Consider the following 27,604-nt stretch of genomic DNA (forward strand, 5'->3'; position numbering starts at 1 on the left):
AATGTGTGTAGAATACCAGTCTGTGCACTGGAATCTCCTACATTGAGATTTCTGTCTGTTAGGGGCCAAATTGTGTCCCCTCCACAAATGCATATTGAAGGCATAACTCGGAGTACTTCAGAATGCAACTGTAGTTAGAAATAAGGTCTTTAAAGCGATGGTTGAGTTAAAATGAAGTCATTAGGATGGGCCATAACCCAGTGTGACTATAAGAAGAAATTGAGACACAAAAGGAGGCACCAGGGATATATGCACTGAAAAGGAATGCCAAGTGAAGAGGGTGGCCACCCGGCAGCCAAGGGGAGAGGCCTCAGGGTAAACCAGCCCTCATCTTGGACTTGCAGCCTCTAGAACTCTGAGAAAATAAATTTCCGTTATTTCAGCCACCCATTCTGTGGGGTTTTGTTGTGGAAAGCCTAACAAATCAGTACGTTACCCCAGGTAGAGATTTCTTCCTGGATAGTCTTTTTACTTTCCTGCCATTCCTAAAGGCTATCTCAAGATCTTGCTTATGTGATTGCAGCTCCTTGTTTCTAAAGTTGATGGGCATAGGGGAGGTCTTGATCTTAGCCTCACCAGAACTAGCATAGAGCCTTTCAAAGAGCAGATGCTCAAAAAATAAGTGAAGACAGTAAGAGGTCTAACTTGTTAAGATTTAATACCTCCTGCATCTTTCAAGAAGCATATCGAGGTATAAATTATTTAATTTTACAAAACAGAAGACAGAAAAGATGGAGAACAATCAAGGTTGATCATGTTTTGAAATTTTTTTCATTTTATTTTTTCATTCCATTGTCCCAGCAGTATTATTGTGGGATTGCTTCCCATTTCGGCAAAAGTCCCTATTTTGATGTCAAATTTTCTTATCTGGATGATTTTTTAAAGTCTTGGTCTTCAGTAGGGGTGGGAGAAGCTGCTGGACGTGGCCGTGGAACATGCCTGGTGGTGCCAGGCCTGGCTGGAACTGTGGCTCGAGCTCTCTCCTCCTCATCTTGCAAAGCTTCTTCATATTGTGATGAGAAGGCACTGGGGACCGTATCATTGACTTTTGCCAAAAATTCCAAGACTTTCATTTTGCTGGTTTCAGCATGGGCTCGTGGGCCCCACAGGAACTCGTAACGTGGAGGATCGCTGTTGGCAACCTGGCGGTACTCCAGGTACTTCATCGTCACAAAGTCTTTGGTGATGAGCTTCCTGGGCTCTCCGTAGATGAAGTGTTTTCTCCCAGCATATACTCGCATCATATTCAAGAATTTCCAGATATCTTCCTCAGCGGCACAGTTGCCCTTCACGAAGATCACACCCAGAACTGTCATCAAGAGACCGGTCTTAGGTAAGCCCCTACCATCCCACACTCTCCCATTGTTGGGCAGGTTCAGTTTGCTGACAAGGTCATAGGAGTGGATGGTTGAATCAACTTCCTTCAAGTCAACTGCAAAGACAGCCTCGATGTGTTCAGAGGCTCTCTTGAGAATCTCGGCAAATCGGTTATGGTATCTTGGGTGGATAATCTTCAGCATGTTTTCCTTCATGATGGGCTGCTTCATTTTATATTTATGCAGAAGAACTGTTCCAACAAACTTGTCATGCTGTTCAGAGTATCACTGTAGGTGTTCTCGGTAGAAGATGAGACATCGGAGGAACCTGAATCTTCCTCATCTTGACTGGTATCTTCTTCATCAGATTTTGTGTCAGAAGTAGTTGAAAAAAGTGCTGGTAGTAGATGGGGCTTCCGAAGACCCCTGGGAAGTGCTATTTGACCCAGTAGCTGATGAGCTCTGTAAATTATCTTCTAAAAGAGAAGAGGTAGAGAGAAGCTCTTCCATTACTGCAGCAGGCTGAACTCCCTTTTGACTCTGGGGCTCATATCGGGCCTGGTGGCATTTCTCACGGATGCAGAGCTTATGATTCTGACCCCGAGGCATGATGACTGCACTGGGGGACAATGATTAGAAGTGTGAGTAGGAGGGCAAGGTGATAAGGGCACACAGGAAGACGAAGGTTGAGTGTGCAGCCGCAGCAGGGAAATACCACCTTGATTATCAGGAAGGCTACATTTGTGGTTTTCTTGAGGGCACTGTTCTGAAAACCCCCAGGGTTCCTATTCTCCTAATCAGCTGTCCTTTGGGAAACATATTGAAGGAAATTAAAGTGATCTTTAGGCTTCATCCTGCTACCCCTGCCTCAGGCACGCTGGGGTGACAGAAAGGGCTGGTAGCCTCCTACACAGAGGCATCTGTTATTTCGCATTCAAGACCACCACCCAACTAGTGGCCAGTCATAGGACCCATTCCCTCTGCTGTTCTCTAGTTGGCATCACAAAGCTCCCTGGGATTTCTGAGAAATGAAGAGGTCCTCAGCTTATCACCCCAGTCAGTAGTTATCACCCAGTACTGAGTGCTCAGGGGGAAGTTTTCTGTCCTGGCCTCTGGAGTCCTCAACATGAATTAAGAGTGCTTCCTTTGGTTCCCCATAGGGCCTGGTGTCCCCACCCCTTTCTTGGAATAGTATCTGCACCTTCATACTAAGGGTTTCATTTCCTACACACCTGATATAAATAAATGTTGGTGGAACTTCAGCTTGATAGCTCTGCCCTGGTTCTTCAAGGGCTACAAGGAACAGGGCTGGATTCATGATCACTTCTTTTATTGGTAGATGATCCCTCAGTCCTTGCTTTGACCTCTGTTGTGGCCTGAAAGTCTACCCTCCCTTCCCCTTGGGTCCACCCCGTCTACTACTATACTTTCTTATAGTAGGGCAAGCATCTCCATGAGACCCCTAGGAAAAAGTAAGATTCTCCTCATCCGTCCATACCTGTCCTTGGTCTTCTGAGGCACAGAGGATGAGATGAATCATATGGTTATGGGGTGTGTGGTTCCCTTCGTCTTCAGGGTATTCAGTTGGTTTCTGGAACACCTGGAAATAATCTCACTGCTGGCCCTAGGCTATACCCCTTGGACCATGTCCCAACCCCACTTGTGACTTCATAGAAGGAAATGGGCATGTCATGTCAACAATGAGCAGGTATCCCAGGGATGCCAGGAAGGGCAGGGTTCTGTGCAGTTTCCTCAGAGTTCTGAGGTCAGAGGGTTTCATAAGTCTAAAGCTTGACTCCTGGCAGGGTGTGGGGCTCCTTTCTCTGTTTACGTAAGGGAGCTCTCTCAGACTAAGGTCCTCACTCCCTGTGGTGCCAGAGAGGGAAAATCTGGGAATGCCACACGAGGCTACTCCTACCTGTGCCTTCAGGGACGACATCAGGATTCAGGCTTCTTGGGGCCCTCTGTGTTCAGTGTATGGGTATGCCCTCACTCAGATGCCTCACCTTGACTCCTGGGGGACTCTGGATTTCCTCTTTCTTTCAACCTAAGGTGACCCATGTAGACCAAAGACCATGTCCTTGCAAGCCCTGAAAAGAAGTGAGGGAATGCGCAGCCTGGCAGCCCTGTCTTGGCCTTCTGAGAGCAGACACAGGCCAGTCTCTCTGTGACTTCAGTTCCTCATTCATCTGTCTTTACCTTGACTCCTGTGTCTTCTATGAAAGACTTCTTGGGAAATGCCACGTCTTTGAAAAGTCTTAGTCTGCCTGCAACACATCTCACAGAGAATGGGTAGAGTCCCAGGAGTGATGGGGAAGCTGCAGTCCGGGAGGGGCTCCAGCATAGGTGGTGTGCTATCAGAGAAAACACGCTGATCTCTTCCTTCTCTTCACTGACCAGACACAGCCTCTTGTAGAACCTTCACTCTAACAGATTTACTCTCTGAAAGAAAGGGGCTGAATTAAATGATTTTCTGCATCCCTGATCTATTGCGGTTTACTGACATTTCCTTTGTAGATAAATTGTCACTGAATGCTGTCTCCTTCCTTATACATACTTCACTTTTATTTTCATTTTTTGTTACTTACTTCTGGGGCCTTTTATTCCAAAACCGTGTTTGGGTATGAAATTCTGCTATTTAACATGTGAAATACCTTTTGGACTAATGTTCAGAAAGAGGAAGTGACCCAAGATTGGCCTCATCCTGGACGAGTGGCACAGTATGGGCTCTGGAGGAATTCAGTTCCGGGGTTCAGTCCAGCTCCTATCATTTATGAGCTTTGAATTTGAGCTTCTTTATTCCAGCTTCTTTATCTGCAAATTGTGTTTGAAAGCATCTATAGTGTAGGACCACAGACATGTGTGATGTATGTAAATCACCTGGCACAGTATGAGACAAGCTTTGGTACTTTGAATGAATGGTAGTTATTACAAAGGTGATTTTGACCCCGAATGATAACAGACTTCCATCACATAATTTTATTTCCAGGCTAGATAATATGCAACTCCAAACAATAATCAAATCCACATCAGCACTAATGCTCCCAAGCAAGTAAAACTAAGCAGTATTTCCCTATTTGAGCACCTGTTTTAATATGTGTTTGGGGTTATCTTCTCCACATGGATGTAAGGACAAGTTCATTTGTCTCAAGGACCAGCAACTTCCCTCTCAGGTGCTTGTTTTTGTCCAAACCACCCCTAATTTAATCCCACTGACAGTAAAAATTGAGCCCTCCCTTAAAGTTTGCCAAATTACACTAAACATAACCTAATTAAACTGCCCGTTTAACAGAGCAAGTTCTGGTGCTCCCATCCCAGAAAAAGAGGGACGGTCCAGTGACGTCTTGGCATCTCGCTTCAATGGGTATCACCCTTATTTCTCCCAAACTCTCTTGCCGGGGTCCAGCCCTGGCTGATCCAGGGAGTTCGAAGCGGGGACGGCATTGATGAGGATCAGGATACAATAGCTTCAATTAGATATTAATTAGAGATGTAAAGAGTAATAGAATGAGGATAGCTCAGTAGGAAAATTCAGTGGAGAAAAGAGGCTGAGTAGCTTGGTTTACGTGGGAGACCAATAAAACTTCAAGACAAGAAGTTTGCACCACTTACATAGGCCACAGGCGTCCTTCCGTTTTCCTGAAGAAGAGGAGACACTGAGGCCTCCCCAGTCAGATCTTAGAAGCCCAGGCATAATTAGTAAGCATGGCGGGTTCCGCGCTCCAGATGGAGACTCAGCCAGAGTGAGAGAGCGAGCGACATGGGGAGACCAGTCTTTCGAGGAACTGATCCTAATTCTTTATTTTCCATGGTCTACTTTTATACACTGAGATGTTATGCAAAAGTCATGCAGGGTCAGCAGTCCTGACTTTTATCAAAGTCAGGTGCTTCATACAAATGTATACAGAGGTCTTAGGGGTGTTACATCATCTTCTGGTCAGAGGGCCTGCTGACAATTTATGACCCTCTCCTTGTGACAGTGGTCAGTCAACCAGGACACTTATTTCTCCAGGGGTGATTATTCTTAAAACAGACGCCACCCAAATAAAGTTACATTCCTATAGGGTGAGGGTGTAGTGGGTTTTAGTTAAGGAAAGAATTTACTTAGCCTAAGGTCTAACGTGATTAATATCAAAGGTTAATACTTATTTCTTCTATATATTCATTAATGTGTGTAAGAGCAGGGGATATGGAGACTTAGCAACAAACATTGGCTCAACAAATGAAAAACCCTTCACCAACACAATTTCTAATCAGCCCATTATACTTATACTAATAGTTTTCTAACTTTTCTAAGGAACCTGTTTTTAGAAGGTTTAAAGCATCTCATGCCTCTCACGGTTGGGAGGCTATGAGCAATCACATGTGGCCGGACAAGCCTGTCAGGCAGGCCAGAGAACCTTCAGAGGAGTTTGTAGGTTAAAACACTCTTGTCATGCCCAGGAGTTTTTATTAACTGGAGCTCTAGGTTAACTCCTTCTCTGAAAGAGGTGGTGGGGGACAGCTCCCCGTAAAGTCAGAGGTGTAGGTGGGAGCACAAAGTAGTAAAGCAGGCCTGCCTGCTCTGGTTATGGGGATAGATGCTCGAGGATTTCCAGGGGGACTCCTGAGGCCCAATCCCACCTTTGCGTATGTCGAGCCTCCTTCCTCATGACCTTTGCCATGGGTGGAGTGCCTCACTCTAGCCCCCAACACACTCTGGACAGCTTTTGATGAAAATGTGTATTTTGAGTGTTCACTTGCCCTGGCTCAAGTGCACAGGGTCCCTTCCATTCCCTATGGTTTTCGGATATCCCCAAATAATGGTGAACATGTGGTTTAGATATATTCCAGGTTTACAGACTCACCTCTGAGAACCATCATATGAGTGTCTGGCATCACTCTCACAGCTTCATCTAGCCCATCATGCATCTGGACTGAAAATGACCTCCCACCGAGGAACTAGACGTTTCCCAGGACCCAATGCCGCCTTAATCAGGTAAATTCGACTTGCTTGCTCTCATTTGGAACCTCCTCTTCCACACCTCCCCCATTTAAATTTATGATTTGTTTATTCCTTAGAGTTAGCTCACCACCTTCGTTATACGGTACCTGCTGCCACACTCAAAATTCCATGGGCAGTGGCTTGGGCTTCATTTTCTTACCAACCCAGTACTATAAGACAGCCTTCTAAACAGAAGATGGTCAATTAATTTGGGAGAAAAGGAAATAATGAGCAAAGATTCTCTTTTATTATGGTTTAAGTGTCATACAGTTTGAATAAGCTAAACACATCTAAGTTCATGTTATTGACTTTTACAAGGAAAGAAGACAGATAAGAAGACAAGCAGAATAAACCAGCGTTTACTCTGAAAGCTCTGTGATCCCAAATACTTATCTCTAGGATTCTTACACATTTCCAAGTAAAATTCTATTCCAATGTTATGTTACCTTGTTCTGGACCGTAAGGAAAATATTGAAGTCTTTTCAACTTGTTTACAAATAATGAACTCCTAGTCTTAAACTTAACAGCAATAAACATGACATCCATGACATTAATAAACCTAGATTCTGAAGCAAAATAAACCTTATGAAGGTTTATTTAAACACTTAAAAATACAAAACACCTCTACCTCCCTAACTAAATCATCTAATTTTGAGAGATATTATTCATATGGATAAAAGGAAAACATGCATATTTTGTTAAAACTGTACCTAAACTCCCATACTACTTAAAACTGTGAAGAACATATGGGTTTTGTTCCCCCCACCCCTACTACCCCGCGCTATTTAAGAGCTGGACTGTTCTCTTCCAACACAAAGGGAACAAAGTGTGCTGACCCCTCCCTAGATGTGGGAGGAGCTGTAGGACTTGGCCCTGGAAGAGGCACTGGCCTCAGCCATAGCTGGAGAAATGGGAATGCCTCTCAGCCCTGCTCTCTCCACCTGTTCTCTCAGAGCCTCGTCATAGAGGTCTGGGAAGGAACTCGGGACCGTATCCTGGATCTTGGCCAGAACTTCCAACACCTTCATCTTATTGGTCTCAGCATAAGCTCTCAGGCCCCACAGGAACTCATAGCCCGGAGGATCACTATTGGGCACCTGGCGGTAGTTGAGATACCCCTTCTGCACCAGATCTTGGGTGATGAGCTTTCTGGGCTCCCCAAAGATGGAGTCCTCCAACACACTCTCGTACCCACACCCAGAGCGCACAGCACACACACACACGTGTGGTTTCTTCACTGAAAACTCTGATTATTCTGCTACCAATGTCCTATCCTCCGGGAAGAGTTCTGGATCCCTGAGGCACATTCACTGGATTTCTATCACTTTGTACAGCTTATTTTAGAGGTATTATCTTGCTGTAATGGCGTTACTTCTATTCACATTTTCTCTTTCATTAGGCCCTGCCTTTTCTGGGGCAGGGAACATACGGCTGGCAGTTGGTACACAGACACTCCATTTTGCTGAAGGAATTAATATTCTTCCAGCTATGGATATTGCATGGCAAACCTACTACACAAACATTCAAAGCTTGCATTTTATGAAATAATTATTAGCAACCGCCTCCAAATCCTGTCATATTGTCCAAATCATAGAAACACGGTTTTTAAAGAATGTACTGATACATGCATCGTGGGTCAAATGGAATGAAGCCATGATGTAACTTAGGAGACAAGAGGCTTCCTTCCTTTGCTACCATGGAAAGTCACATCACAGAGGGGCTGACAGCTATGCTGACCAAACCATTAAGACTCAGACTTTGCCTTAACTCTCAGATGTCAAATCAAGTAAATTTGGAGCCATCATTATTTTGAAACAGTGGTTAAACAAGAAATTTGGTGCTGGCTTATTGTTCTTTTTGCATTCTTGATATAATTAACGAATAAGTATTGGATTGACCAAAATTATTTTTCTGGGATGACTTTCATGTACATCAAGTTCCTCCTCCAATACAAAGGGCACTCGACAAATCAAAGAGGTGGGTGAACACTTGGATTCATTTGGTCAAGAATTAGCCTTGACATAAATCTGATTTTACTGAAGAGCACTAAACCCTATGAATTGAATTAAATATTTGCATGCTCTCAAAGAGCAGAACCAAAATTTTAATTTATACAGACTTCTATTAAAGTGGTTAACTGATTTAGGATCTATTTGAGTGAGATTTCTAAATGTGGTTTATCAAGTTATGTATCAATACATTTACGGTAAATAAACACCAACGACTTCAACTGAAAAATATTTCTATTGTAGTCCAGAAGTTAGAATATTAAATCATAGTGCTATTTGCTTGCTTCCATCAAAAGAGATTAAGAACTCTTTCAACATTCTGTTTGGTTTGACATCCCATATTAATGCTATGTGTTAACTTGGTCATAATATTATCTATCTTTAGTGCAATATAGTTAAATACACTAAGAGTATATACAACTTGGTGGTTGAAGTAAAAAGTGCAGGGTAAATATACAAAAATAAAATTACTTGTATCTTTTTCCATTATGGCATCAGGCAACCCAACAAATTATAGAAAAGTGTTTCCTCTAGCACAGCAAAGTGCATCTAGTACATTTGTGCTATAAATGTTGTCATGGAAATGGACATAAATCTGTCATTTCAGGAACTTTTGATGTCTAGTCAACAAGTAGGCTGTGACGGATGAAAAAGGAGGAATGGAGTAGAGGGAGAAGTCAGGGGAGCAGGTAACTGCAGATACTCTACCTAGACAAGCTCTTCCATTGGGGGCCAAGCGGAGGCCCGGAGATGGACACAGACAGCGTGGCCCCTCTTCCGTGTCTTTACAGCTGTCCTGGCAGTTGGTCATGGCACACGTCCTAGAGTGTGTAAAAAGAGGCACGGGTTAGCCTTTTCCCCAGGAGATGATAAAAAATGCTCACTAAGGAACGATCCCTGAGACATGAAATGTAACACGTGGAATGGTATCAGAGGATAAGTTTCATCATCTGAGTCCCAGATGGAGATCCAAATGGAATCTGTGCAGGGGTGGTGTCTTGTTGGCCCCCCGGTTGATTCTGTTGGCCAATGCATTGCACCTGACTGTCTAGGCACAGCATGCACCCCTCAGTCACCAAAGACAGCATCTCTCTGTCTTCCTATATAAGATCCTTTACATCACCTGACTGGTCTCTACTATTGGCTGAAATGCAACCTCTGATAGAGATGATTCATTTGAATAAATAGGGTAAAAAAATGCAAATTCTACCCATCTCTCCATTCATATCTAGCCTTCTTGAGAGTCACTCAAATCTTTAAACCTTGTCTTTTAGGTGCATGTATTAAAACACGCAGCAGATAAGGCTGATCAGCTACCCAAAAGCCATTCCCATTACTGAGGCTGAAAAGCCAGTTACACATCTTTTTCCTAGCTTCCCATGCAGCAACAAGGGAGTGTCCATATGGTTCGGTTATAGCCAAAGAGATATTCATAAGTCTGCTGGAGTTTCTGGAAAAGATGCTGCTGCATGACAAAACGGATGGACACAAAAGAGGCGTTTGTTTCCTGGCATCGCTCCTTTTCCCTTTGTCTTGCCTACCTTTGATGTGTGTGTGATATCTGGAGCTAGGGCAGCCATATTGTGACCACAAGGCCACAAGCATGAGGATGAAATCAATACCCTGAAGATGGCAGAGGCTGAGTCCTTGGTGACCTGTTCTGGAACTGCTTGCCTCCAGCTTTTAAAAGTAAAGATAATTTAGTTTGATTTTTCTGTCACTCATTGCTAAATAGACCGTGTCTCACAGAAACACATATCCCGAGTAGGGTTCCAGTATATATGGATCAAAAGTGCCTATAACAGGGGAGCACTGTGAATATCCTCTCTTTATACACCCGCATCTATAACATGCCAGTCAACCAGCTGGACGAAAGAGACTGCAAAGGGCTGGGTAAGTAAAATCAGCATCCGTGAGAGACATTCAGGGCCACCTGGCCACTGGAAGCTATAAACAGGGAGGCAGAGGCAACCCTCACATGTATAGTAATAGACAAAGAGGGCACCAGGACAGACACCCAGGCAACATGTAATGCAGCAAACACTGACCAATGGTTATATTTCTAGTTTATTCCTTTTCTCTTTAGTTGTCTCCTTTCAAAATTAATCTTCAAAATTTACCGATTTTATTCTTCCATTTGGAGAAAGATATCTTTTTTGGCACTAAAAAGGCTTTTGTGGAATGTTTCAGAAACATCCATTAGCATGTATCTTTTTAAAAATGTTACGTGATGACTAGAAACCCTGGACAGTTGTTCCCAAGGGGCTGGGGGGTGAAGGGGGTAGTTCTGGCAAAGTTCTATTTGGTACTGGTTACATGGATGCTGGCTTTATAAGAATTCATTAAGCTATGTATTTGTTTCTTGGGGGTTTCTGTTTAATGTATAATAAATATTTTTTTTAATACTCAAAAAATTTTTTAAAAAAGACTCTCTGAATGCCTGCTTTATTTCTTAAACATGCTTGCTAATGGAGACTCTAGTGGTGTTGGGGCATTTTGCCAAGTGGAGCCAGCAGCTCAAGGGTGAGGCAGGGGTGGGGGAAGTGAGCTATGCAGGAGCCCGGATTTTACAACCAATGGAGGGACAGCCCAGGATAGGCTGGGGAGTCAGAGGACCCTGCAACCATGGGAAGCTGGCAGAAGGCACAAACTGCAGGCTTGTTGGGGGTGGCAGGGCAGATGGATTTGCTTTTCAGCTGCAACATAAAACCTGAAAAGCCTTCCTTCTCAATAAATGAACGGATATAGACATTTAGGCCCCACAGGACATGGGTTCTCTTTATCAGAGAAGGGCTTTTCTTTCCAGGAATGTGAACTGGAATGGACTTCCAACAAGAGTCACTAATCTTTGAGCGTGGGCAAGGGGCGTGAGAAAGATAGCTGGTGGGAAGAACTGATGTCCTGAGATGGAACTGAGATTTATCACCTTCCTTAAACAATATGCTTATATTTTCAGTATGCTTATTTTTTCATGAAGAATTCTAATTCATCTGTGAATATATAAGAGATTCAATGTATCTTACCCCTCAGTTAGTCTTTTTATTTAAAAACAACGAGGCCAGAACAGGCAAATCCAGAGAGACAGAATGCAGGGCTGGGGTGGAGGAGAAGATGAGTGGAGAGTGACTGCTAATGTGGTCAGGGTTTCCTATTGGGGTGATGAAGATATTCTGGAGAGCAGTGACAGTTTGCACAACATTGTGAATGTATAAATGAAATTAAAAGATGTTTACTCCTTGGAAGGAAAGTTATGACCAACCTAGATAGCATATTCAAAAGCAGAGAGATTACTTTCCCAGCAAAGGTTCATCTAGTCAAGGGTATGGTTTTTCTCTTGGTCATGTATGGATGTGAGAGTTGGACTGTGAAGAAGGCTGAGCACCGAAGAATTGATGCTTTTGAACTGTGGTGTTGGAGAAGACTCTTGAGAGTCCCTTGGACTGCAAGGAGATCCAACCAGTCCATTCTGAAGGAGATCAGCCCTGGGATTTCTTTGGAAGGAATGCTGCTAAAGCTGAAACTCCAGTACTTTGGCCACCTGATGGGAAGAGTTGACTCATTGCAAAAGACTCTGATGCTGGGAGGAATTGGCAGCAAGGGGAGAAGGGACGACAGAGGATGAGATGGCTGGATGGCATCACTGACTCGATGGACGTGAGTCTGAGTGAACTTCGGAAGTTGGTGAGGGACAGGAGGCCTGGCGTGCTGCGATTCATGGGGTCGCAAAGAGTCGGACACGACTGAGCGACTGATATGATCTGATCTGTGAATGTATAAAATGCCTGAAGTACACTTAAAATTGTCAAAATGGTGAATTGCACAATATACGTATTTTACTACAATTAAAAATAAGTCCTAGAGGGAGGGAACATATATATATATATATGGCTGATTCATGTTGATGTTTGGCAGAAATCAATACAATTCTGTAAAGCAATTATCCTTCAATTAAAAAATAAATAAATTGAAAAAAATAAGTGTGCAAAGATGTTTTAGTCTAGGGTGATGTGAGAGTCTTTGGGGTGGGTGTTTCCCCTCCAATCACTTAATTTAACTTTGCCCCAAGCATTAAATGGCAAAGGTCAAGCCTCTGGATTGACTGAGAGCAGGCCAGCTGCTGAAACTTACTGGAACATGAGGCGTTTGGCAGGAGCATGTGGCTGCTGAGGCAAAAGCACTTGTAGCTACCGTGTGTATTCACACATCTGTGTTGGCACGGCCGGGGTTTGAATCCACCCTCAGTCACATCTGCAGGGGGCAGTCAGGAAATGGAGAAAGGTGAACTGAAGGAGGAAACACCCAGATGTGGAATGGGGTTGGCCTACCCTGGATGCCAGCTGTGGAGGTAGGTACAAAGGGTGTGACTCGCCTCTTCTCTGACCATCATTAAAGTGTTGGTGCAGGTGTGGAGCAAACTGAATCATCTTACACTGCTGAAGGGAATGCAAATATAGGCACAACCACTCTGGAAAACTGTGTGGCAGCTAGATACAGACACTCGTGAGCCAGCCATTCCACTCCTGGGCAAATGTCCAACAGAAACATGGGTACATGCCCACCAGACTTCCCTGGTGGCTCAGTCAGTAAAGAATCCGCCTGCAATGCAGGAGACCCGGGTTTGATCCCTGGGTCAGGAAGATCTCCTGGGGAAGGAATGGCAGCCCACTCCAGTATTCTTGCCTGGAGAATCCCATGGACAGGGGAGGCTGGAGGGCTATCGCAAAGAGTTGGACACGACTGAGCAACTAAACCACCAAAAAGTCTCATGCTAAAATGATCACAGTAGCACTATTCTGAATTGCCTCAAACCAGGAAGAATCCAAATCTCTCCTCTGAAAAGCATGGATAAATGACTTGTACACTCACGCAATAGAAAACTGTACAGCAGTGAGGCTGAGCAAACCACAAGTACAAATAACTGTGGATGAAACTCACAAACATGATCCTGACTGGGAGAAGCTGGACACAAATGCGCACACTGAAAACCAGGCATGAGTGAAAGAATCAAAACAATCCAGGCACAGTGACTCTGGTGTGAGAGACAAGGTACAGTTCCTTGTTGGGGGCTGGGGGCAAGTGATGGAGGGGAGCATGAGAGGTTTTCAGGGAGGCTAAGTTTCCATTTCTTGATCTGAATGCCAGCTACATGGGTGTTCTTGAGCATTCATGCAGTTGTACATCGTTGACAGGTGTACAATTTTGTGTTTCCTACTTGAATAAAAAGTTGAAACATAATCTAGATACTGCTGCCTTTAAAGCTCTTCCAGGTAGTCTGTGACAGATGCCAACAGCACAGTCTCCTTTCAGTTATTATTTTGAGCGGCCTCATGATGGACAAATGGTCTTGTCTCACACCTTTCCTGACGGAGCCCTGCTAGGCAGCTATTACTGGTGGTCAGGTCACAGGACACTATTTAATCCCATATCAAGGTGCTCAGAGGACGCTGATACACAAAAAGGTTACAAAAATATGTATATAGATACCACATTTTTAAAATAAGCATAGGAAAAATTGCCTAGGGAAATTCCCTGGTATTCCAGTGGTTAAAACAGCATTTTCACAGCTGGGGTCCGCATTCTATCCCTGGTTGGGCAACTAAGATCCTGCAAGCAATGTGGCACAGGCAGGGGAAAAAAACCTTGGGAGACCAGGCTCTACACGTTTATAATGGTTACCTCCTGGGAAGATTGAGAGGGGCTTTCTTCTCTGAGCTTTTCAGGGTTTAAAACATGAAACATTAAGAATGAAGTAGCTTTTATTAAAATAAAAAATGATACATAAGGAAAAAACTTGTAAAGCCATCATGGGTTTCATCTTTGGGCACGTGGTGATGTGGGTGCCACATGTCATAACTCTCCCAAGGCAGATATAGAAAGGAGAAAAGAACCAAATTCCATGTAAGACCAAAATTCCGCACAGTAACAGGCAAAGGCCATTCTGGAAAATAAGTAAGTGGCTGCTTTCACCTCTGAAAAGAACCTTACATGGAGATCTTTCTAGCACATTAGATGGACACTTAAACCCCTTTCTCCACTGCCACTCCCCTGTACACTACCATCTCCTGTATGGATCCTAACTGCTTCAAATGCATGAATCAAATAATGCTGGTTGGACATAACAGGAAAGCCAGGGATAGTCCATCACTTGGCGCTTAGTCAGAGGCGTCTCTTGCAAGAAGCATTTTGGGGAAAGACATCAGTTGGGTTGAGGCCTGTGGCCATCAGTGGATATACATGGACTTTGATCAGGTGGCCCTGGGGCAGGGAGGCTGTGGGGAAAAGCCAGACAGCCCCACATCTGAGCCACTGGACACTCCCTCAAAGTGAATACTTTGCCGGGACTTGAAAAGCAGCATGAAAAAAACACCTTTTCCATTCCAACTCTCTTGAGAAGGTATCTTGGTACAGAATCCAAGACATATGGAAAAGCAGGTCTTCTGGTGGGAAAAGCTCTGCTAAGGGACATGGTTGAATTATTACTTCTGAGAGCATGGCTCCTGCTGCACTTCCCTCAAGCCTTCTGGACACGGTTCTAAGGAGGCCCTTGGCGGTGCTGGCCCCCGTCCTGGGGTCGGGACAGGAGAGCTAGAGTCTCCTCCCTGAGCCTGCAGGTCTGCCAGCACAGAGAAAGGCTATGTGAGCATGTGGCCTTGGCAGTGAGCTGGGGGTGGGGTCAGAGAGTGGGGCAGACCCCTGGTTTCTCTGGAATTCCATTCTCCCTTCTAGAACCCTGGAAGGGCTCTTTCCTAAGGGCAGCTGAACTGGATTTTCTGCTCTTTGCTTAACTGTGTTATAGAACTGGGGACCCTTTCTTAATTAGCGCAGGTTTCTTGGTGCCTGGGCTCCTCCACACTGTGGACATCTGGGGCCACATCACCCTTAGCAGGGGGCTGCCCTGTACACTATAGATGTTCAGCTGGACTCTACCCACCAGATGCCAGTAGTAACCCCTCCGAATATCTCCAGGCACCGCCAGATAACCTCGGGGGTAAGACTTCCAGATTTATCAAATAAAAATACAAGATGCTTGGGTAAATGTGAATTTTGGAAAAATGACTAATATTTGTTCAGTGTACATATGTCCCATACAATATTTGCAACCTACATACACTATAAAATTATTTGTTTTTTTATGTGAAATTGCATTTTAAAATAAAATTTAAATCTAATTAGGGATATGTATGTATCTGGCAAGTCTTCCTAGGGGACAAACCTGGCCACCTTAAGAACCACTGTTCTTAATATTATAACTGGTTTAATATCTTCAGATAAACAGCCTATGACAAAAGTCATAAATTGCCTTTTAAAATATATAAATTACAATAAAAATATGAATGTCATTCAACCCAACAATTCCATTTTAGATATTTACCCTATGTGAAGTGAGTGAAAGTCGCTCAGTCGTGTCTTACTCTGCAACTCCATGGACTGTAGCCTACCAGGCCCCTCCCTCCATGGGATTCTCAGGCAAGAGTACTGGAGTGGGTTGCCGTTTCCTTCTCCAGGGGATCTTCCTGACCCAGGGATCGAACCTGGGTCTCCTGCATTACAGGCAGACACTAACCCTCTGAGCCACCAGGGAAGCCCATTTTACCCTATAAAAATACTCAAAGATGTAAGGATATGCATAGGATAATGACTGATATAGCGCTATTTGTAGTGGCAAAACGTTGGGGACAACTTCTATAATAGTGGTTAAAGTATTTTTACGTAAATGACACAAGCATTTGATCTAGAGACTAGGATACAGCCTTAAAAATTATGAGACAGCTCTCTGTGTGCTGACATGCAAAAATGCCAATGAGAAATATCCATATTTGTAAGTATAACAGAAAAGAAACTGCAGAGATGGAGGTCAAACTCTTAGCTATGGGTGGAGGATGGACTGTGGGTGTTCACATTCACTTTTTCATTTCTATCCTTTTGTTTTGTTGGATTTTCTTAAATAAAATATATGCATTGCTTCCTCAGCTTAAAAAAGACAATAAACATTATTGTTCAGAGGGAAAATAATGTTTTTCATCTGGCATCCTAACAAAAGCATCAGAATGACTTTGACGTTTTTCTAGAAGAGATTGATTGAAAAATCTCATTCTGAAACCACTTTCATTTGAAGATCGGTGTTACAAACTACAGAATCCTGAGTGCTATACTATACTGTGTCCCAAACACCACTGCACTGCCTGAGTTGATTCTGAAAGCCCTGGGGTAGGTCTCTATTACCACCGTGGTCTATAGTACTGACCTTGACTGCAGGGTTTCCTGGTGTATCTTGGAAAGCATCTACATTTGTTTAGTCCCACACACTCACCAAACTTGCATCCAGGTTCACACATAGCTGTTGAAAGAAAAGGTATTTTGACAATTAAAGAATAGGAGCCAATAGGTATATGAGAAGATGTTCAACATGGCTAATAATCAGAGAAAGGCAAATCAAAACTACAATGAGGTATCATCTCACACCAGGCGGAATGGCCGTCATCAAGTCTACACATAATAAATGCTGGAAAGAGTGTATAGGAAGGGGAACCCTCCTACACTGTGGGTGGGAATGTAAATTGGTGCAGCCACTAGAGAGAACAGTATGGAAGTTCCTCAAAAAAGCTAAAATAGAGTTGCAATCCCACTATTGGGCATTTATCTGAACAAAAGTTTAATTTGGAAGGATACATACAGGCACTATCAACAATGGCCAAGACATGGAAATAACCAAAATATCCACTGAAAGGTAAAAGGTGAAAAAGACATGATAGATATATACAATGGACTATTACTCAGCATGAAAAAGAATACAATAATACCATTTGTAGCAACATGGATGGACCTAGAGAGATTATCATACTAATTAAAGTAAGTCAGGAAGAGAAAGACAAACACCTTATGATACCACTTACATGTGGAATCTGAGATATGAGACATATAAACTTATCTGCAAACAGAAATGGACTCACACACATAGACAACAGACTTGTGGTTGCCAACAGGAAGGGAGGATGAGAGAGGGCAGGACTGGGCGTTTGGGAGTAGCAGCTGCAAGCTAGTATATATAGGATGAATAAAACAATAAGGTCCTACAGTAGAGCACAGGGAACTATATTCAATATTCTGTGATAAACCATAATAGAAAGAATATTAAAAGGAATACAAATATATATATAACTGAATCACTTTGCTGTGGAGCAGAAATCAACACAACATTGTAAGTCAACTTTTTGTTTATTGGAAATATACGTTTGACTTTACAATGTTGTGTGTTGATTTCTGCTCTCCACAGCAAAGTGATTCAGTTATATATATTTTGTCTCCTTTTTAATATTCTTTCTATTATGGTTTATCAACCCAATATTGAATATAGTTCCCTGTGCACTCTACTGTAGGACCTTATTGTTTATTCATCCTATATATACTAGCTTGCAGCTGCTACTCCCAAACGCCCAGTCCTGCCCTCTCTCATCCTCCCTTACACTGGCAACCACAAGTCTGTTGTCTATGGTGTGTGAGTCCATTTCTGTTTTGCAGATAAGTTTTATGTCTCATATCTCAGATTCCACATGTAAGTGGTATCATAAGGTGTTTGTCTTTCTCTTCCTGACTTACTTTAATTAGTATGATAATCTCTCTAGGTCCATCCATGTTGCTACAAATGGTATTATTGTATTCTTTTTCATGGCTGAGTAATAGTCCATGTATATCTCTATCATGTCTTTTTCACCTTTTACCTTTCAGTGGATATTTTGGTTATTTCCATGTCTTGGCCCTGTTGATAGTGCCTGTATGTATCCTTCCAATTAAACTTTTGTTCAGATAAATGCCCAATAGTGGATGGCAACTCTATTTTAGCTTTTTGAGGAACTTCCATACTGTTCTCTCTAGTGGCTGCACCAATTTACATTCCCACCCACAGTGTAGGAGGTTCCCTTTCCTATCATACTCTTTCCAGCATTTATTATTTGTAGACTTTTGATGACGGCCATTCCGCCTGGTGTGAGATGATACCTCATTGTAGTTTTGATTTGCCTTTCTCTGATCATTAGCCATGTTGAACATTTCTTCTAATATACCTATTGGGCTCCTATCTTTAATTGTCAAAATACCTTTTCTTTCGACAGCTATGTGTGAACCTGGATGCAAGTTTGGTGAGTGTGTGGGACCAAAACAAATGTAGATGCTTTCCAAGATTCACGGGGGAAACCTGCAGCCAAGGTCAGTACTATAGACCAGGTGGTGATACAGACCTACCCAGGGCTTTCAGAATCAACTCAGGCAGTGCAGTGGTGTTTGGGACACAGTATAGCACTCGGATTCGTAGTTTGTAACTCCGATCTTCAAACAAAAGTGGTTTTCAGAATGAGATTTTTCAATCAATCTCTTCTAGAAAAACGTCAAAGTCATTCTGATGCTTTGTGTTAGGATGCCAGATGAAAAACATTATTTTCCCTCTGAACAATAATGTTTATTGTCTTTTTTAAGCTGAGGAAGCAATGCATATATTTTTATTAAGAAAATCCAACAAACAAAAAGGATAGAAATGAAAAAGTGAATGTGAACACCCACAGTCCATCCTCCACCCATAGCTAAGAGTTTGACCTCAATCTCTGCAGTTTCTTTTCTGTTATACTTACAAATATGGATATTTTCTCAAGGGCATTTTTGCATGTCAGCACACAGAGAGCTGTCTCATAATTTTTAAGGCTGTATCCTAATCTCTAGATCAAATGCTTGTGTCATTTACATAAAAATACTTTAACCACTATTACTAGAAGTTGTCCCCAACGTTTTTGCCACTACAAATAGCGCATATCAGTCATTATCCTATGCATATCCTTGCAGCCTTTGAGTAATTTTCATAGGGTGAATGTCTAAAAAATGGAATTGTTGGGTTGAAATGACATCATATTTTTATTGTAATTTATATATTTTAAAAGGAATTTATGATTTTGTCATAGCTGTTTTATCTGAAGATATTAAAACCAGTTATAATATTAAGAACAGTGGTTCTTAAGGTGGCCAGTTTTGTCCCTAGGAAGACTTGCCAGATCAATACATATCCCTATTAGATTTAAATTTATTTTTCAAATGCAATTTCACATAAAAAAACAAATAATTTTATAGTGTATGTAGTTGCAAATATTGTATGGACCTATGTACACTGAACAAATATTAGTCATTTTTAAATTCACATTTACCCAGCATCTTGTATTTTTATTTGATAAATCTGGAAGTCTTACCCCGAGGTTCATCTGGGGTGCCTGGAAGAATTCGGAGGGGTTACTACTGGCATCTGGTGGGTAGAGTCCGCTGAACATCTATAGTGCACAGGCAGCCCCCCGCTAAGGGTGGATTGGCCCCAGATGTCCACAGTGTGGAGAGCCCAGCCACCAAGAAACCTGCCTAATTAAGAAAGGGTCCCCAGTTCTATACACAGTTGAGCAAGCAGAAAATACCAGTTAGAGCTCCCCTTAGGAAGAGCCCTTCCAGGGTTCTAGAAGGGAGAATGGAATTCCAGAGAAGCCAGGGGTCTGCCCCCACTCTGTCCCCACCCCCCCAGCTTCACTGCCAAGGCCACATGCTCACATAGCCTTTCTCTGTGCTGGCAGACCTGCAGGCTCAGGGAAGAGCTCTAGCTCTCCTGTCCACTAGGACGGGGGCCAACACTGCCAAGGGCTCCTTAGAACCTGTCCAGAAGGCTTGAGGGAAGTGCAGCAGGAGCACATGCTCTCAGAAGTAATAATTCAACCATGTCCCTTAGCAGAGCTTTTCCCACCAGAAGACCTGGTTTTCCATATTTTGGATTCTGTACCAAGATACCTTCCAAGAGAGTTGGAATGGAAAAGGTGTTTTTTTACTTGCTGCTTTTCAAGTCCCGGCAAGTTTTCACTTTGAGGAGTGTCCAGTGGCTCAGATGTGGGGCTGTCTGGCTTTTCCCACACGCCTCCCTGCCCCAGGGCCCCTGATCAAAGTCCATGTATATCCACTGATGGCCACAGGCCAACCCAACTGATGTCTTCCCCAAAATGCTTCTTGCAAGAGACGCCTCTGACTAAGCCGCCAAGTGATGGCACTATCCCTGGCTTTCCTGTTATGTCCACCAGCATTATTAATTCATGCATTTGAAGCAGTTAGGATCCATACAGGAGATGGTAGTGTACAGGGGATGGCAGTGGAGAAAGGGGTTTAAGTGTCCATCTAAGTGCTGGAAAAATCTCATGTAAGGTTCTTTTCAGAGGTGAAAGCAGCCACTTACTTATTTTCCAGAATGGCCTTTGCCTGTTACTGGTGCGGAATTTTGGTCTACATGGAATTTGGTTCTTTTCTCCTTTCTTATTGCCTTGGGAGAGTTATGACATGTGGCACCCACATCACCACGTGCCCAAAGACGAAACATGATGGCTTTACAAGTTTTTTCCTTATGTATCATTTTTATTTTATAAAAGCTACTTCATTCTTAATGTTTCATGTTTTAAACCTGAAAAGCTCAGAGAAGAAAGCCCTCTCAATCTTCCCAGGAGGTAACCATTATAAACGTGTAGAGCCTGGTCTCCCAAGGTTTTTTTCCCCTGCCTGGCCACATTGCTTGCAGGATCTTAGTTGCCCAACCAGGGATAGATGCGACCCCAGCTGTGAAATGCTGGTTTTTAACCACGGAATCAGGGAATTTCCCTAGGCAATTTTTCCTTGCTTATTTTAAAATGTGTTTCTATATACTATTTTTGTAACCTTTTTGTGTATCAAGCGTCCTCTGAGCACCTTGATTGGGATTAAATATGTCCTGTGACTGACCACAGTAATAGCTGCCTAGCAGGGCTCCTCAGGAAAGGTTGAGACAAGGCCATTGGCCATCATGAGGCCGCTCAAAATAATAATGAAAAGGAGACTGTTCTGTTGGCATCTGTCACAGACTACCTGGAAGAGCTTTAAAGGCAGCAGTATCTAGATTATTGTTTTAACTTTTTATTCAAGTAGGAAACACAAAATTGTACCCGTCAACAATGTAACACTGCATGAATGCTCAAGAACACCCATGGAGCTGGCATTCAGATCAAGAAATGGAAACTTAGCCTCCCTGAAGACCCCTCATGCTCCCCTCCATCACTTGCCCCCAGCCCCCAACAAGGGACTGTACCTTGTCTCTCACACCAGAGTCACTGTGCCTGGATTGTTTTTGTTCTTTCACTCATGCCTGGTTTTCAGTGTGCGCATTTGTGTCCAGCTTCTCCCAGTCAGGATCATGTTTGTGAGTTTCATCCACATTTTTGTACTTGTGGTTTGCTCAGCCTCACTGGCTGTACAGTGTTCTTGCTGAGTGTACAAGTCATTTATCCATCCTTTTCAGAGGAGAGATTTGGATTCTTCCTGGTTTGAGGCAATTCAGAATAGTGCTACTGTGATCATTTTAGCATGAGATTTTTGTGGTTTAGTTGCTCAGTCGTCTGTCCAACTCTTTGCGATAGCCGGCCAGCGCTCCTCTGTCCATTGGGATTCTCCAGGCAAGAATACTGGGGTGGGCTGCCATTCCTTTCCAGGAGATCTTCCTGACCCCAGGATCAGACCCGGGTCTCCTGCATTGCAGGTGGATTCTTTACTGACTGAGCCACCAGGGAAGTCTGGTGGGATGTACCCATGTTTCTGTTGGACATTTGCCAGGAGTGGAATGGCTGGCTCACGAGTGTCTGTATCTAGCTGCCACACAGTTTTCCAGAGTGGTCATGCCTATATTTGCATTCCCTTCAGCAGTGTAGATGGATTCAGTTTGTCCACACTCACCAACGCTTTAATGATGGTCAGAGAAGAGGCGAGTCACACCTTTGTACCTACCTCCACAGCTGGCGTCCAGGGTAGGCCAACCCCATTCCACATCTGGGTGTTTCCTCCTTCGTTCACCTTTCTCATTTCTTGACTGCCCCCTGCAGATGTGATGAGTGTGGATTCAAAACCCCGGCCGTGCCAACACAGATGTGTGAATACACACGGTAGCTACAAGTGCTTTTGCCTCAGCGCCACATTGCTCCTGCCGCATGCAACATGTTCCAGTAAGTTTCAGCAGCTGCGCCTTGCTCTCAGTCAATCCAGAGGGTTGACCTTTGCATTAAATGCTTGGGGCAAAGTTAAATTAAGTATTGGAGGGGAAACACACCCCAAAGCTCTCAATCACCCTAGCTAAAACATCTTTGCCACATTTTTTTCAATTTATTTATTTTTTAATTGAAGGATAATTAATTTGCAGAATTGTATTGATTTCTGCCAAACACATCAACATGAATCAGCCATATATATAATATATAATTATATATATATAATATACTAATATGTTCCTCTCTCTAGGACTTATTTTTAATGTTAAAATATGTATATTGTGCAATTCACCATTTTGACAATTTTAAGTGACTTCAGGCATTTTATACATTCACAGATCAGATCAGATCAGTCGCTCAGTCTGTCCGACTCTTTGCGACCCATGAATCGCAGCACGCCAGGCCCTCCCTGTACACACAACTCCCAGAGTTCACCAGACTCAATGTCCATCGAGTCGGTGATCCATCCCAGGCATCTCATCCTCTGTCTCCCCTTCTCCTTTGCCCCCATCCTCCCAGCATCAAGTCTTTCTCCAGTGAGTCAACTCTTCCATAGGTGGCCAAAGTACTGGATTTCAGCTTTAGCACATTCCTTCCAAAGAATCCCAGGGCTGATCTCTTCAGAATGGACTGGTTGGATCTCCTTGCAGTCAGGGACTCTCAAGAGTCTTCTCCACACCACAGTCAAAAGCATCAATTCTTGGCACTCAGCCTTCTTCACAGTCCAACTCTCACATCCATACATGACCAAGAAAAAACCATACCTTGACTAGATGAACTTTGGTGGCAAAGTAATGTCTCTGCTTTTGAATATGCTATCTAGGTTGGTCATAACTTTCCTTCCAAGTAGTAAGCGTCTTTTAATTTCATTTTACATTCACAATGTTGTGCAAACGCATCACCGCTCTCCAGAATATCTCCATCACCCCAATAGGAAACCCTGTCCCACATTAGCAGTCACTCTCCACTCATCTTCTCCTCACCCCAGCCCTGCATTCTATCTCTCTGGATTTGCCTGTTCTGGCCTCTTGTTTTTAAATAAAAAGACTAACTGAGGGGAAAGATACATTGATCTCTCTAATATTCACAGATGAATTAGAATTCTTCATGAAAAAATTAAGCAAACTGAAAAGTATAAGATATTGTTTCAGGAAGGTGATAATCTCATTCCATCTCAGGAAATCAGTTCTTCCCACCAGCTATCTTTCTCACCGTGCCCAGCTCAAAGATTAGGTTGACACTTGTGTGAAGTCCATTCCAGTTCACATTCCTGGAAAGAAAAGCCCTTCTCTGATAAAGAGAACCCATGTCCTGTGGGGCTAAATGTTATATCCTTCATTTATTGAGAAGGAAGGCTTTTCAGGTTTTATGTTGCAGTGAAAAGCAAATCCATCAGCCCTGCCACCCCAACAAGCCTGCAGTTGTGCCTTCTGCCAGCTTCCCATGGTGCAGGGTCCTCTGACTCCCTAGCCTATCCTGGGCTCCTCCCTCATTGGTTGTAAAATCCGGGCTCTTGCATAGCTTCACTCCCACCCCTGCCTCACCCTTGAGCTGCTGGCTCCACTTGGCAAATGCCCCAACACCACTAGAGTCTCCATTAGCAAGCATGTTTAAGAGATAAAGCAGGAATTCAGAGAGTTTTTTTTTAAATTTTTTGGTATTTAAAAAAATATTTATTATACATTAAACAGAAACCCCAAGAAACAAACACTAGCATATGAATTCTATAAAGCCAGCATCCATGTAACCTACAAATAGAACTTTGCCAAACTACCCCCTTCCCCCCCAGCCCTGGGAACAACTGTCCACGGTTTTCTAGTCATCACGTAACATTTTTAAAAGATATATGCTAATGGATGTTTCTGAAACATTCCAAAAAGCCTTTTGTAGTGCAAAAAAAAGATTCTTTTCTCAAATGGAAGAATAAAATCGGTAAATTTTGAAGATTAATTTTGAAAGGAGACAACTAAAGAGAAAAGGAATAAACTAGAAATATAACCATTGGTCAGTGTTTGCTGCATTACTGTTGCCTGGGTGTCTGTCCTGGTGCCCTCTTTGCCTATTACTATACATGTGAGGGTTGCCTTGCCTCCCTGTTTATAGCTTCCAGTGGCCAGGTGGCCCCGAATGTCTCTCGAGATGCTGATTTTACTTACCCAGCCCTTTGCAGTCTCTTTTCGTCCAGCTGGTTTGACTGGCATGTTATAGATGCGGGTGTATAAAGAGAGGATATTCACTGTGCTCCCCTGTTATAGGCACTTTTGATCCATATATACTGGAACCCTACTCGGGATATGTGTTTCTGTGGAGACACGGTCTATTTAGCAATGAGTGACAGAAAAATCAAACTAAATTATCTTTACTTTTAAAAGCTGGAGGCAAGCAGTTCCAGAACAGGTCACAAGACTCCGCCTCTGCCATCTTCAGGGTATTTGATTTCATCCTCATGCTTGTGGCCTTTGTGGTCACAATAGGCTGCCCTAGCTCCAGATATCACACACACATCAAAGGTAGGCAAGACAAAGGGAAAGGAGCGATGCCAGGAAACAAATGCCTCTTTTGTGTCCATCGTTTTGTCATGCAGCAGCATCTTTTCCAGAAACTCCAGCAGACTTATCTTAATATCTCTTTGGCTTAACCGAATCATATGGCCATCCCTTGTTGCTGCATGGGAGCTAGGAAAAAGATGTGTAACGGCTTTTCAGCCTCAGTATAGGAATGGCTTTTGGGTAGCTGATCAGCCTTATCTGCTGCTGTTTTAATACATGCACCTAAAAGACAGGTTTAAGATTTAGTGACTCTCAGGAGGCTAGATATGAATGGACAGATGGGTTAGAATTTGCATTTTTTTACCTATTTATTCAAATGAATCATCTCTATCAGAGGTTTGCATTTCAGCCAATAGTAGAGACCAGTCAGGTGACGTAAAGGATCTTGTATAGGAAGACGACAGAGTGCGTCTTTGTGACTGAGGGGTGCATGCTTGCCTAAAGATGTCAGGTGCAATGCATTGGCCAACAGAATCAACCGGGGCCAACAAGACACCACCCTGCACAGATTCCATTTGATCTCCATCTGGGACTCAGATGATGAACTTACCCTGATACCATTCCACGTGTTACATTTCATGTCTCAGGACCTTCTTAGTGAGCATTTTTTATCATCTCCTGGGGAAAAGGCTAACCGTGCCTCTTTTCAAGACTCTAGAGCGTGTGCCATGACCAACTGCCAGACAGCTGTAAAGACACGGAAGAGGGGCCACGCTGTCTGTGTCCTCTCCGGCCTCGCTTGGCCCCCAATGGAAGAGCGTGTCTAGGGTGAGTATCTGAGTACCTCCTCCCCTGACTTCTCCCCTACTCCATTCCTCCTTTTTCATCGTCACAGACCTACTTTTGACTAGACATCAAAAGTTCCTGAAATGACAGATTTATGTCCATTTCCATGACAACATTTATAGCACAATGTCTAGATGCACTTTGCTGTGCTAGAGGAAACACTTTTCTATAATTTGTTGGGTTGCCTGCAGCATAATGGAAAAAGATACCAAGTAATTTTATTTTTGTATATTTACCCTGCACTTTTTACTTCAACACCAAGTTGTATATACTCTTAGTGTATTTAACTTATGCACTAAAGATAGATAATATTATGACCAAGTTAACACATAGCATTATATGGGATGTCAACCAACAGAATGTTGAAAGAGTTGTTAATATTTTTTGATGGAAGCAAGCAAATAGCACTATGATTTAATCTAACTTCTGGACTACAATAGAAATATTTTTCAGTTGAGGTGGTGGTGTTTATTTACCATAAATGTATTGATACATAACTTGATAAACCACTTTAGAATCTCACTCAATAGATCCTAAATCAGTTAACCACTTTAATAGAAGTCTGTATAAATTAAAATTTTGGTTCTGCTCTTTGAGAGCGAGGCATTTTAATTCAATCAAGGGTTTAGTGCTCTTCAGTAAATCAGATTTATGTCAAGGCTAATTCTTGACCAAATGAATCCAAGTGTTCCCCCACCTCTTTGATTTGTCAAGTGCCTTTGTATTGGAGGAGAAACTTGATGTACATGAAAGTATCCCAGAAAAATAATTTTTGGTCAATCCAACATTTACTTGTTAATTATATCAAGAATGCAAAAAGAAAAATAAGCCAGCACCAAATTTCTTGTTTAACCACTGTTTCAAAATATGATGGTTCCAAATTTACTTGATTTGACATCTGAAAGTTAGCAAAGTCTGAGTCTTAATGGTTTGGTCAGCATAGCTGTCAGCCCCTCTGTGATGTGACTTTCCATGGTAGCAAAGGAAGGAAGCCTCTTGTCTCCTAAGTTCATCATGGCTTCATTCCATTGACCCACATTATGTATCAGTACATTCTTTAAAAACCTGTTTCTATGATTTTGGACAATATGAACAGGATTTGGAGGCGTTGCTAATGAAAATTATTTCTAAAATGCAAGCTTTGAATGTTTGTGTAGTAGGTTTGCCATGCAATATCCATAGCTGAAGAATATTAATCCTTCAGCAAAATGGAGTGTCTGTGTACCAACTGCCAGCCGTATGTTCCCTCCCCCAGAAAGGCAGGGCCTAATGAAAGAGAAATGTGAATAGAAGTAACGCCATTACAGCAAGATAATACTCTAAAATAAGCTGTACAAAGTGATAGAAATCCAGTGAATGTGCTCAGATCAGAACTCTCTCCGGAGGATAGGAATTGGTAGCAGAATAATCAGCAGTTTTCAGTGAAGAAACCACACGTGTGTGTGTGTTGCTGTGCGCTCTGGGTGTGGGACGGAGTGTGTTGGAGGACTCCATCTTTGGGGAGCCAGAAAGCTCATCACCACAAGATCTGGTGCAGAAGGGGTACCTCAACTACCGCCAGGTGCCCAATAGTGATCCTCCGGGCTATGAGTTCCTGTGGGGCCTGAGAGCTTATGCTGAGACCAATAAGATGAAGGTGTTGGAAGTTCTGGCCAGATCCAGGATACGGTCCCGAGTTCCTTCCCAGACCTCTATGACGAGGCTCTGAAGAAGAACAGGTGGAGAGAGCAGGGCTGAGAGGCATTCCCATTTCTCCAGCTATGGCTGAGGCAGTGCCATCTCCAGGGCCAAGTCCTACAGCTCCTCCCACATCTAGGGAGGGGTCAGCACACTTTGTTCCCTTTGTGTTGGAAGAGAACAGTCCAGCTCTTAAATAGCGCGGGTAGGT

General features: G+C 43.1%; 1 long non-coding RNA gene and 1 pseudogene across 1 annotated transcript in view; one reads left to right on the top strand and one right to left on the bottom strand.

Moving 5' to 3' along the window:
- Positions 1–884: 884 nt before the first annotated feature.
- Positions 885–3,255, bottom strand: LOC113887541 (annotated as a pseudogene).
- Positions 3,256–8,235: 4,980 nt separating this feature from the next.
- Positions 8,236–27,604, top strand: part of LOC113887044 — a 31,791-nt gene continuing 12,422 nt past the window's right edge. Inside the window, exon 1 of the long non-coding RNA XR_003509638.1 lies at positions 8,236–8,277. This is a non-coding gene — a long non-coding RNA (uncharacterized LOC113887044). The remainder of the gene's footprint in view (positions 8,278–27,604) is intronic.

This window comes from Bos indicus x Bos taurus, chromosome X, assembly GCF_003369695.1.
Source record: "Bos indicus x Bos taurus breed Angus x Brahman F1 hybrid chromosome X, Bos_hybrid_MaternalHap_v2.0, whole genome shotgun sequence".
Taxonomy (NCBI): domain Eukaryota; kingdom Metazoa; phylum Chordata; class Mammalia; order Artiodactyla; family Bovidae; genus Bos; species Bos indicus x Bos taurus.